The sequence below is a fragment of the Erinaceus europaeus genome, chromosome 10 (assembly GCF_950295315.1).
Source record: "Erinaceus europaeus chromosome 10, mEriEur2.1, whole genome shotgun sequence".
Taxonomy (NCBI): Eukaryota; Metazoa; Chordata; class Mammalia; order Eulipotyphla; family Erinaceidae; genus Erinaceus; species Erinaceus europaeus.
In genome coordinates, this window is record NC_080171.1 from 98138680 (window position 1) to 98152590 (window position 13911).

General features: G+C 44.8%; 1 non-coding gene across 1 annotated transcript; it reads right to left on the reverse strand.

The window, feature by feature from the left end:
• Positions 1-2298: 2298 nt before the first annotated feature.
• Positions 2299-2404, reverse strand: LOC132541022 (U6 spliceosomal RNA). The gene has a single exon (XR_009552217.1). It is a non-coding gene; the product is annotated as a U6 spliceosomal RNA (small nuclear RNA).
• Between the last annotated feature and the right edge of the window lie 11507 nt (positions 2405-13911).

Here is a 13911-nt window from a genome sequence, read left to right on the forward strand (position 1 = left end):
CCTGCAGGTGCATAAGGATCAATAGCTGCACACACAGAGGCTGGTGTTTGGTAGAGGAGGAGGCAGAGAGACTGCTGTAAAAGGCAGGGAGAGGGTCAGGGCATATGGGGGACTGGGAGCTGAGGGCCCACATAAGAGCAGTTCTCCATGCTGCTGGTGGGGAAAGGGGAAGGAGAAGGGTAGAAAAAGGGGAATCTCAGTTGTCCCTGTTGTTGGTGTAGCCAGACACCCAGAACTGACACTCCCCCCACACCGCCCCAATTACTGGTTCTTTCTTCATTGTACCCAGCGGCCCAGTTGGGGACACACACACACACACACACACACACACACACACACACACACACTGCGCAGAGCCAGACAAAAAGACACACCATAGATATGGGTTTACATAGACACAAAAATGCAACCCCACACAAAAAATTCAAATACAAGTATGCTTACAAATACACCCCCTCAAACATTACGTGCACACGAGTGTGCACACTCACACACTGACATGTCACACAGTCACAGCCCATGCTGCCCGGGCACCCTTTTGTGTGTATCCCGCAGGAACACTGCTGAGGCTTCAGCTCCTCCTCAGTCCAGTTGATGCTAACACTGCCACCGTGTGGCCATAGGGTCACAGAGCAGAGAAATGTCTGGCGGAGGGGGCGGGTGTGAAATGGGATGGTCTCTTGTTTCCCCCACCTCCACTTCCTGGGCTTCTTTGTCTAGATGCACCTGGCAGGCTACTTTCCAATGAAACCAGACAAGACTCTGGAGAACTGGGGGCAGGCTTTGTGGCCACAGGGACTGGTTACTGAGATCCCACACTCTCCACCCTGTGGGGTCTGTGCTGTCACCCTTAGCTGGTATCCCTGCAGCCTGGGGATGGTACCAGGTGACAAGCAGGCAGTCTCCACTCCAGTGTGTGGACTGGATGTCAAGTTGCTTAAACTCTCCAGAATGCACAGATATTTAAGCCCAACTTGCAAATTCATTCATTCATCCATTCATTCATTCTTTAAAATTTCTTTATTGGGGAATTAATGTTTTACATTCAACAGTAAATACAATAGTCTGTACATGCATAACATTTCCCAGTTTTCCATATAACAATACAACCCCCACTAGGTCCTCTGTCAGCCTTTTTGGACCTGTATTCTCCCCCCCCCCCCCCCCCACCAACCCCAGAGTCTTTTACTTTGGTGCAATACACCAATTCCAGTTCAGGTTCTACTTGTGTTTTCTCTTCTGATCTTGGTTTTCAACTTTTGCCTGAGAGTGAGATCATCCCATATTCATCCTTCTGTTTCTGACTTATTTCACTTAACATGAATTTTTCAAGGTCCATCCAAGATTGGCTAAAAACGGTGAAATCACCGTTTTTAATAGCTGAGTAGTATTCCACTGTGTATATATAACAGCTTGTTCAGCCACTCATCTGTTGTTGGACACCTGGGTTGCTTCCAGGTTTTGGCTATTACAAATTGTGCTGCTAAGAACATATGTGTACACAGATCTTTTTCTGATGGATGTGTTGGGTTCCTTAGGATATATCCTCAGGAGAGGAATTGCAGGATCATAGGGTAGATCCATTTCTAGCCTTATGAGAGTTCTCCAGACTGTTTTCCACAGAGGTTGGACCAATTTACATTCCCACAAGCAGTACAGGAGGGTTCCTTGACCCCACAACCTCTCCAGCATTTTCTGCTGCTACCTTTTCTGATGTATGATATTCTCACAGGAGTGAAGTGGTGTCTCATTGTTGTCTTTATTTGCATTTCTCTGACAATCAAAGACTTGGAGCATTTTTTTCATGTGTTTCTTGGCCTTTTGGATCTCTTCTATGGTGAATATTCTGTCCATGACCTATCCCCATTTTTGGATGGGGTTATTTGTTTTCTTGTTGTTGAGTTTGGCAAGCTCTTTATATATTTTGGTTACTTGCCTCTTATCTGATGTATGGCATGTAAAGATCTTCTCCCACTTTGTGAGGGGTCACTTTGTTTGGGTAGTGGTTTATTTTGCTGTGCAGAAGCTTTGTAATTTGATATAGTCCCATAGGTTTATACTTGCCTTAGTCTTGTTTGTAATTGGATTTGTTTCATTGAAGATGTCTTTAAAATTTATGCGGAAAAGAATTCTGCCAATATTTTCTTCTAAGTATCTGATAGTTTCTGGTCTAACATTCAAATCCTTGATCCACTTGGAATTTATTTTTGTGTTTGGTGAAATATAGCGGTTCAGTTTCATTCTTCTGCATGTTTCAACTCATTTTTTTCCAACACCATTTGTTGAAGAGACTCTACTGAAAATATGGAACACTTCACGAATTTGCATGTCATCCTTGCACAGGGGCATGCTAATCTTCTCTGTATCGTTCCAATTTTAGTATATGTGCTGCTGAAGTGAGCACTCACTCATTTATTCATTCGTTCATTCATTCATTCATTAATTCATTTATCAAAACCTATACAAGTTCTATCCTGTGACTAGGTACAAAGCTGGGTGGTATAACAAAGAAGAGGAAAGGGTGAAAATCTAGTAAGTTTCAAGGGGGGAGGGTCTGCCACTGAAGAGATGACATGTAAATACTGGTTAGGTTGAACCACAGAAAAGTATCTTAAGTGTGGAAATAGCCAACTATTTACAAAGTCTCACAATCCACACTGAGGATGATCAGTAAATAAAAGTTACAAAATGGGACAATGGAATGGGGAGTGTCAAGGGAAACTTCCTTGAGGAGGTGAATCTAAACTGAATTTGAAAAGCTGAATTTGAGTAGGGAGTACTTAGCTAAAGGCAATGGGGTTCCTCTGCAAAGGGGCCAGGGCTGGGAGAAGTCAGCATAATGTAAAACCCTTGAGTTTACAATCTAGACTTAAGAGATGAGGGATGAGTGAAGCTGGAGAGGCCTGGGGAAACCAGACTTTGCTGGCAGTGCCCCCAAAGGGTGCCATATTTAGGACTGTGGACTTCTCATTGCCAGGGGCGGGTGGGGGGGGTCTCTCAATAAAGAAGTTTAGGAGCAGAGCAAAGTCACAATCTGGCTGCAGTGGGGAGAAATTATGCACCACCGAATCAAGATGATGAAGAGAACACAGATATGCTCTTTAGAATCATGAGGTCTGTTTGGGGAGCAGTAGGGTGGGGTGTGAGAGTCAAAAGTGGGAGAAGTGGGCAGAGCTGTGTGAGACCTTGGCCCAGTCACTTTCCATGTCCAGGTTTTGTCCTCTGTAAAATGAGGCTGTACTTCTCACCTTGCAAGAAGGCTGGAATAAGAACATTATTGTAAAGCACTTGTTTAATATGTTCAACGCATTGTGAGGATTCAGCAAATGGCAGCTGTGAGTCCTTAGCTTCTTGTTAGAATCCTTAACTACACCCCTCTCCGACACCCCACACACACACACACACACTAGTTTCTAGTGGTCTGGGCCACTTGGGGCGAAACTCATGGATCAGGCTGGGAATGACTATGGCCCAGATGTTCTCCCTGGAACCCTCATTTCAACCCCAACATCACTGCCTTGTGCCCTAGGTCCCCCCAGCAGTAGGCTTCCTAGGAAGGAGAGACCTAGAAGGACAAGGCCCAGATATTCTGTTCTCTTAGATGCTGGGCAGAGCCAGAGCTCACAGCCAATCAAATAGACCTGCCTCTGGAATTTGAAATCATACCTGACCTCCAAAATTATGCTTTAAATTTAGTTCTAAATCTCAAGTATAGAAAGTTGGACTAAGTATACCTCTCTGCTCCAAATAGGCTACTCACATAAGAGTTGTCTCCTGAATGATATTAACTCAGAGACTGATACAATCCTTGTTGGATACCAGGCTCCAGAACAGGATCACACTCTGGGAACACACAGGTGACTGGATCTGTCCTTGAGGAGACATAGGCCCAGGGCAGCCAACTCCTGAGCAAGGACATCAACTGTCCTGGCCAGCTATGCTGACTGGAAGGAATTTATCTTGAGGGAAATAGGATGAGTGTCTATAAATGTATTTGTATTACAGTGATGATGAAAACAGTCATGCTCTTCAGTGAGGAATAAATGTATCACCGTATATCAGTTTAATAGAATACTATACAGCCATTAAAATTGATGGTGTAGGTATTAGTCTATCAATGTGGAAAGATGGTTGAGCTTTGTTGTTCAGATTTTTTTTAAGTAGGCCATAAACCAGCATCCACAGAGATTCACATTTTGAACAATACTGATCTACAACGATATTATAGTCTCTTGATCCTAAGATGTGTGTGTTTTTCACATTTCAACATTTCTAAAAGCTGTCTATGCATTGTTACTGACATACAGTTGTTTCCTCCCTAAAAGCTGTGCAAGTAATTCAGTGGTGCATCCAAGAATCAGTGTTAGTATAGAACTGAAACACAGACACACATGCACATGTGAAACATTTCCAGAAAGATATAAAACAAAATGTTAAAAGTTTCTCTAGGTGATTTTTATTTTCATTTGCAGTCCTTTCTTTCCCGAGTTCTTTCTATAAGCTGGGTATAAATTATTTTTATAATCAGGAAAATCCTCTGCTGTAATATTGGAGGACAAAAAGGACTTAGCTCAAAGAAGCTTCTGGAAGAACCACACCCAGGTCTTCTGTCCTTTTAAATGCTGGGTAGGGTTACACAGCAACCAGACTGCCAAGAAGGACACATCACCTTCCTTAGTCTACACATGGGAGGAACTAAGGGTCCAGAAGACTAAACCATATACTGAATAACCATTCTAGGATTTAGTAACCATTCTAGGATTTAAATTTCCCAGCATTACAGGTCAGAAGAACTGCACCCCATCACCCCTAACATGGCCAAGGAAGGAGAGTGAGATCAGAGAGGATCTGTGACAGGGCTGCATGCGGAAGAAATAGCCCAAGACATGGCATCCAAAACTGTCTCTGTGACAGCAAGTCACAAAGATTGCTGTGGTGGTGGGGACAGTCTGGAAATATTGTAATTACCATTTACTAAGTGCTTACTCTGTGGGAGGTACTGTTGCAAGGATTTCATGTTCTTATTTATTGTTTCAGGCTAGATTATATTCCTTTCCAGAGTCATATGTTGAAGTCTCAACCCTCTGGACCTCAGTGAGTATTTAGAGCTAAGACTTGTCTTCTTGAATTCTCTCCTGCCCTCAGTTTTATGGAGATTTAATTGCCAAATGAAGGAGGGTCCTTAATGGGTGAAGGAATTATCATAACGGTTGTGCAAACAGACTCTCATACCTGAGGCTATGAGGCCCCAGGTTCAGTCCAATCCAGGTCACCACCATAAACCAGAGTTGAGAAGTGCTCTGGTTAAAACAAACAACAACAACAAAAAGAAATGAACTATCCAAAATAGGGTCTTTAAAAAGGAACTCGGGTTAAAATGAAGTCATGGGGTGTGACCAATCTGACTGGTATTCTTAGGAAAAGACATAAAAAGGCAAATACGGCCATCCACAAGTCATGGAGAGAAGTTTCAAAAGGAGTCAACCTTCAGGACACCTTAATCTCAAAAACTTATTTTTAGAAATGTGACAGAAATAAACATTGCTTAATTCACTGTAGTATTTTGCTATGACAAACGTAAGCAAACTGATGTATCCAGCTAACTCATGGCTACTCAGTGTAGATAGACATTTTTTCCCCTAACATTTCCCAGTTTTCCATATAACAATACAACCCCCACTAGGTCCTCTGTCAGCCTTTTTGGACCTGTACTCTCCCCCACCCACCCCAGAGTCTTTTACTTTGGTGCAATACACCAACTCCAGTTCAGGTTCTACTTGTATTTTCTCTTCTGATCTTGTTTCTCAACTTCTGCCTGAGTGATCATCCCATATTCATCCTTATGTTTCTGAATTATTTCACTTAACATGAATTTTTCAAGGTCCATCCAAGATCGGCTGAAAATGGTAAAGTCACCATTTTTTATAGCTGAGTAGTATTCCACTGTATATATATACCACAACTTGCTCAGTAGATAGACATTTTTTTGCTGTGCAACATGATGCAAACTGAAATGCACTTTAAGCACTAAGATTTGATGACCATTTATTGTGCTTCCGGACTTAAGAGTTTCAGTTCACCATGGCTTCACAGGGAATACTCTGGGCAGATGTCTCTCAGGATGGCTCATGTTGGGGCCTCCTGTCAGAAACTAAGTGACCTATTTACATGCTGCTTGGCTTCCTCACAGTGTGGCTGCCCATTTTCAAAAGTTAATATCCCATGAGGACTAGATGGAAATATATAGTGTTTTTATGACCTAACCTTGACAGATACGTGACTGTGACATCACCTATGCCATATCTGTTATGGTGGGTGACAGTGGCCCACCCAAATTCAAGGGGGGCCCCCAGCTTATGTAAAGGAATCTATATTGTGCATGACTTTTTGGAAAAATCCACTTGCTGTAATTGATACTATTGTTACCCCCATTTTGTAGCCAAGGAAACACAGGTAGATAAAGAATTTAAGTGTCAGGCTGAGATTAAGCTTATCAGTAGTGACATATGATAGGCTGGTGATGGATCATGAAAGGCCTGGAATGCCAAGTTCAAGGTCTAGGTTTAAAGCAAGTGGGCAGTGGGAAAACCATCATCATTTTGGAAGCAGACAGTGATTCCATTAGATCTGTGTTTAAAGAAACTCATTTTGACTGCAGAATAGAGTGACCAATGGTCAGAACTTAGGGACTGGAAGGAAGGATCCAGCTACTGTCCACAGCAGGAATGCCTCTGGTGGTGTGCAGTGGCCATCCCCCAACTCCCCCCCAACTCCCCCCCATCGATCAGCTGAGTTTTGCATTCACCCCTTGGCTGCCTCACAAGACACCATACAGGTGGCTCTTCCTGCGTCTCTTACCAGCTCTTTTTTCCTGTTGGGCTTGGTCTCACTGCCCAACATGACAGATCCTTAGTGTTTACTGAGTGAACAAATGAAGAGTGAGTGAGTGAGTGAGTGAGTGAGTTAAGTGCACGTGGTGCAAAGCACAAGAACCGGCGTGAGGATCCCGGTTCAAGCCCCTGGCTCCCCACCTGTAGGGGAGTCACTTCACAAGCAGTGAAGCAGGTCTGCAGGTGTCTTTCTCTCCTCCTCTCTGTCTTCCCTTCCTCTCTCCACTTCTCTCTGTCCTATCCAACAACAATGACATCAATAACAACAACAATAATAACTACAACAACAATTAAAAAAAAACAAGGGCAACAGAAATGAGCAGAACAGAAAACCTACATAGGGGCGGGGCTCATGCAGACTGGACACAGTGAGTACTAGCCAGGGTGGCTCTGCCAGTGGCCAGCAGCAGAGGGAAGCCTACCTACTTGACTCAGGTTCAGCCCCCTGCTCCACGACTGACTACCATGAGATCTTGAGAATGCTACTTCATCTGCAGAATCAGTTTTCTTGGGTTCAGAGGGAGGTTGAGAGTCCCCCACCCCCCACCAAACCCCAAGGCTTGGTTTCTTGTGGACTCAGAGGGCTGTGGAAAACACATTAGCCCAGCCGGGGGCGGGGTAGCAAAGTGAATACTCTTTACCTGGAGCTTTGGATCTGAGCTCCTGACTGGTTTGAAGTAACATTTTCCCCTCACCAGCTTCTCAGGTGGAGGGACTGTGTCCCAGGGCACAGTGGGAGTCTGGATGGAGGAGATCTAAGGAAGGACTGGGAGTTGGTTCTCTGGGAACTAGTGACATTCCCTAAGAGGCTATGCTTTAAGGGAAGACTAGGAGGTATCTGGAGCAGAGAGGCAGTCACCCTCCCAACCTAATGTACCGACCCTTCTGGAAGGCAGCTGGGAAGCCTGGGATCAGGTGTACCTCCTCTGGGGAGACCATGTGACAGAGTCAGGCCCCCAGGAACTGTCAGAGGTGAATGAAGGATTTCATTAGCCAGGAGGTAGAAACAAGTTTGGGGCATCTTTGTTCATGGAGCACATACAAAGCACCAGGGGACACTCTAAGACCTTCTGAGGAGGTTGTCACCTCCCTGGTTTTGTTCTCCTGGTGGGGAAATAAGCCAGCACATTAGTGCTCTGAGCCCAGAGCTGACTCCAAAATTGTGATCTTTGTTTGCTTTTGTTTTTGTTTTTTTGTTTTTTTGCCCTTACTGGACCTTCACCTCTTCAAGTTGTATTTTTCATATAGAAAGAGAGACATTGAGGCAGAGAGAGAGAGAGGTAGAAAGAAGGAAAGATACTGAAGCTTCTTCCAGTGCAGTGAGGGTCAGGCTCACACTTGAGTCACATGCATTGAAAAACGGGTGCACTATTCAGGTGAGCTATTTTGCTGGCTCTCTAAATTTTTGTCTTTATCACACGCTATTCTGCTCCTGGAGGGACTTTTGGCACAAGCTGGCAAAGTGAACTCTAGGGACAAGGTGATGCCAGAGACAGGTGGGATGTCTTCTCCTAGGCCCCTGTGCCCCAGACATCTTTGCTGGGTCTCTTCCTGTATTGCCCATCCCCCCCTACCCCAAAGTAATTTCTCCATGTTCAACATTCACTGAGGAGAAGGCAAAGGAACAGTTAATTTTTCTGGGCTGAGGAGATAGCATAGTGGTTATGCAAAGAGACTTTCATGCCTGAGGTACCAAAAGTTTTAGCACTAGCCAGAGCTGAGCAGTGCTTTGATAATAAATAAATAAATAAACAAACAAATAAACAAAGGAAAATTTTATTTTTCTCCCCCATTCCTGGGAGGTTGGGGTAATTAATCATCACTGGCCCACTAGTGGTGGTAGTGGGGATCCAGTGCTCTGGAGGAGGGTTCAGAGATAGAAAGGACCACAGGACACGTTGGTAGCTCCCAGATGTCTTACCCTTCTCCCTCGGGTCAAATTCACCTTTGGACTCCTGGGCCCACACTATTGTGGTCCAGTCTGATCCAGAACCAAGCTTTCTTTTTTCCAGAAGGTTCCAGGGCCTTGGCCTAGGCTCTGGACTCCAAGCTGAACTCAACATCCATCTTTAGCCTCACATGGCCTCCACCCACCCAGCTTTCCCACTAGTCACCTTTCAACCTCTCTTGTCATCCTGGTAAGGGCTGAAAGCTCACCTGATGCCTACTAGAAGCCCCAGAATTGGCCACACTGTCCTAAGACTATCAGCAGCCCAGTGGGTCCCCAGCCTTGCCCGTCCCTCTCCAGCTGGCTCAGCTTAAGGCCAAGCTCTTACAGCCCTTTGGACACTGGTGCAAACAGCTCTCTGCCCAGTGGCCTGGCCCATTGCCAGCCTAGGTCTGGAAAGATGCCCCTTCAGGCTTCTCCCTATCCAGAGTACTCCAAGCCCCTTAGCCTTGCCTTCTCCCAAAGCCTGCCTGCCTCCCTGCCCTCCCCTTTTCTGTTAGATTTGACATTCGCCCTGTGGTCCAGGCTCCCAGGACCCCCCACAGCCTGCCTGGGGACCCAGCCCTGGTTCCAGCTGGCTGGCAAGCCCAGCCAAGCATCACGGCTCTCACGACATCCCTGAGTGACAGGAAACAACTCGCTCCTTCCAAGAGGCGAAGCTCTGACAAACACTCACTAGGAAATAATAAAGTGGCAAAATAATTCTGCATCGGACACACTTACCAGAGCAGAAAGCGTCTGTGGAGGAGACAACATCTTGTACCATCTATCTTCCTTAAATCCCCACGCTGTGACAAAGTGGAGGGCAAAATCATGATGAATGATAGGACACATTTAGCCAGTACCTGTACTCTGCAGTGAGCGCAGCCCAGGAAAGGGGCTCTAATGAAGATCTGTGCCCCCGCCCCAAACTGGGCCTCGTAGGAAAAGAGTCTTTATTATGAAATTGGTGCCTGGTTTTCCTACCTCGGAGGATGGAGGCGCGAGGTGTGACATGAATTAACGCCGACACCTGCTGGGTCAGCCCATCCCTGGCTGGCAGTACAGAGACAAACGGGTTCGCCTCCCACCACCACCCTGCATCTGGCTGACAAGGTGCCAGTCGCCTTCCGAATGTGCGGGAACATGCCTTGGTTTTGTTCCTGCCCGGCCCACCATCATTTATTCTGCTGCCTCATTTGAATATGATGAATACTGTAGTCCTTTATTTGTTCACAACAACCAAATAATTGTAGATCCGTGGGCTTCGGGGCAATTAATCACATTTTTCCCTCCACCAATCCACTCTAAACATGACATTGAACAATAAAGTACATTAACCTCTGCTTTGCACAAAACTTTGCTTATTTAAACACTGCAAGGTTATTTGTTTTCCTTCTTGCCAGGCCCCTGCCACAAAGGGAAGGTGGCAGAGAGAGTAGGCCCACTTTGGACCAGCCAAGCCACTGCAGCCCACACTGACCCCCAGCTCATCCAGGTTTGCCCCAGGAGAAGTCGGCTGTGGCTGTGGGCCTGGAATGGACATTCCAAGGGCAGAGTCTGCACCTTTGGGCATGTGTGAGCATGCACATGTGTGTGCAGTGGAAATAGGTGAATTTCAAAAGTGTACACATACACATGCTTGTATAGTTCTGCTCTCAGGAGAGAAGTTGTAAGAACACAGGTCCTTGTGCTACATGTATATCTCTGTGCAGGTGCGCACTGTGTGTATGTGTGGTTTCACATGTGAGCATTCCTGTGTGGTCACATGGTGGCCAGTTTAAAATATTGCCACAGGCTTTCATATTTATCTTATCCAAAAAAATGCAGCCTCGGGGCCTGGGGGAGCACACACATTACCATGCACAAGGACCTGTGTTCAAGCCCTAGTCGCCACCTACAGAAGGGAAGCTTCATGAGTGGTGAAGTGGTGCTGCAGGTGTCTCTCTTTCTCTCTCCCTGTCTCCCCCTCCTCTTCAATTTCGCTCTGTCCTATCAAGTAAACACAAAATAAAATAAAGTAAAAATATTTTTTTAAGATAAAAAGAAATGCAGGCTGTCTTCCCTTTCCTTGAGTCTAGATATGCTTGCGACTACTTCAGCTAAGTGAATGTCACAGGGTGACACCCTGTGATTTCCAAGGTTTGATCATAAAAGGCTACTCAACATGCACTGTGTTCATGGGGACACTTATTCTTGGAGTCCTAAGCTGCCATTTGAGGAGCCCAGCTGTGTCCAGGTCTCTATGTTAGAGAGGCCACATGGGGAGACCCTGGAGTCTCAAGGAGAGGGAGAAAGAGAGAGAGAGAGAGAGAGAGAGAGAAATATGCCTGATAAAGGCTCAAGCATTCAAGTCATCTGAGCCCAGGTACTTGACATGTGAGTGATGATTGCCTCTTATCTCTCAGTTCTTCCTAAATGAGACCCTGGTCACAGAACAGAAATGAGCCACTCCCACAGAATCTAGGAGCACAGCAAAATGGTATTCCATGCCTCCAGGTTTGGGGCAGTTGCTATACAATAGTAGGGAACTGGAATAATATGCACATATTTGCATATGGTGTGTGTGTGTGTGTGTGTGCTATTGTGTGCTTATACTTCTGTGTGTCTCTGAATAGCAGCTTCTAGGGTAGAACCTAAAAGGGGTGTGCACACATAGGCATGTCTGTATCCATCTGAGCAAGTTGTGTGTGTGTGTGTGTGTGTGTGTGTGTGTGTGTGTGTGAAGGATGCTTTCATTCCTTCACTTGGCCCAGGCTTCCTAGCCATCTGCTATGCCATTCATTCTTTGTTCTTCATGCTTTGTTATTCAGTGAACGAAACAAAGTTCGTGTAGTAGATTGCATTTGACAGATCCTTGAAAGATTTTTTTTATGCCTTTGAAGGATATGAAAGAGTTCAAACTAGGCTGAATTGTATACTGTCCAAAAGATATGCTGAATTTTTAACCCCCTGGTACCTGAGAAGGTGATGTAATTTGGGAATAGGGCAATGGAGTATTGAATTAAGTTGATGTGATATTATTGGTAGATTAGGATGTGTCCTTAATCTAATAACTAGTATTTTCACAAGAGGAGAGACACAGAGACACATAGGAGAAAAGCCATGTGAAGATGAGGGCAGAGACTTCTAGAAGGTGACCATGGAATAAGTGGGATCATATCACCTCTCCTCCCAAAACAACAAATAAATACAACAAGAGACCAAACTGAAGTCATAATCTACAGCTGAGAGTTCTGCAACCCGAGGTGGGTGCTCTCCTGCAGTTGGGGTGAAAAGGGGTGTGACATGGGTTGAAGAACAGCAAAGTCAGATCAGAACTCTGGGTGCTGCGCCATTTTGGCGATTTCACTTTAAGTGCAGCAAGCAACATTGCTCCTAGTGCCAGAAAAAAAGAGACAGGGGCTTAAAATCTCTCAATCTCTGACTTAGAGGGGTTTTAGCCTTCTGAATGTAAGGCAAGGACACAACATAAAACAAGGCAGTTGTGACCACAAGACAGTCCAAAGCAACCGTCCCACCACCCCATCTCACCAGCCACATATCATACAAACAAAAAGGCCATTTTCATTTGTGTTATATTTTAATTTGTGTTGTGCTTTAATTTAATTTGTAAATGTTTTGGCTTTATTATGCAATATCTATAATAAAGAGTATTTTTATGTTATAAAAAAAAAAAAAGAAGAAGAAGAAGCCTAGAGACTACAATAGCACCACTGCTGGCCATCAATAACCAGCACACAAAAAAATGTGCAAACAGAGAAACAGAACTAAAAGCCAACCATGATGTATCAGCCAGACAGAAATGAGACAGAGGGAATCCAAGGAACTGCAGATTTGGACTCTCAGAGACAGACTACAGAAAGCTCATTATGAGGACTCTCCAAGAATTTAAGCAAGGATTAAAAGAGCATTTTAGTATGGAATTAGAACACACTAGAGAGGAACTTATAACAAAGTTCACTAAGAATCTTCAAATACTGAAAAGAGAACTTCAGTCAGAACTCACTAAGCAGTTAGGAAGCATGAAAGAAAAATTTCAAACAGAACTCCATGAAGTAAAAGACACTCTTACTTCCAGCCACAGTTATTGTATCCTGCAAAACTATCCATCAAATATGAGGGAGAAATAAAGGTTTTCTCAAATATTCAAGAACTAAAGGAATTTGCCACTATAACCTCACCTTACAAGAACTACTGAACTGAGTCCCACAACAATAGAGGAAGCAAAATAATACACTTTCCAAACACCAAGTTGCAGATGCTACCACGACACCAGCCTGACTCCCCCAGACAGATGACCTCACCAGTGTACCCTGGAACCCCACCTCTCTAGACCCCTGCACCACTAGGGAAAGATAGGGACAGGTTGGGAGTATGGATAGACCTGTCAATGTCCATGTTCATTGGAGGAAGCCAGACCTCCCACCTTCTGCACCCCATAATGATCCTGGGTCCATGCTCCCAGACAGATAAAGAATAGGAAATCTTCTAATGGAGGGGATGGGATATGGAACTCTGGTAGTGGGAAATGTGTGAAATTTCACCCCTCTTATTCTATTGTTTTGTCGCTATTTTCTACTTTTTTTTTTTAAATAAATTTAAAAAAAGATGAAGGCAGAGACTGGAGTGATGCATACATATGCCAAGGCACACCCAGGATTTTAAGCAAACATCTGAAGCTAGAAGAGTCAAGGTAGGAGCCTTGTTTACTGAGGGGGCATGGCCCTGCCAGAACTCTATAGTTTCACTCTCTGTTCTCTAGAATTCTATTACCTGTACAACAATTCCACCATTTGTGGCAGCCATGTTTTTCTTTCTTTTCTGATAGAGACAGAGAAAATAGAAGAAGAGAAAGTAAGAGATCTGTAGCACTTCCCCACCTGTCATAAAGCTTCCCTTCCCTGCAGGTGGGGTCCTGGGGTTTGAACCCTGACCCTCATGCATGGTAATGTGTATAATCTACCAGGTGTACTGCCACCTAACCCCTCTATCAAGCCTTCTAAAAGACTCACACTGGAAACCAAGAAGATAGCACAGTAATTGCACAGACAACTTGCATGCAAGGGGTCCCAGGTTCAATCCTGGGCAACA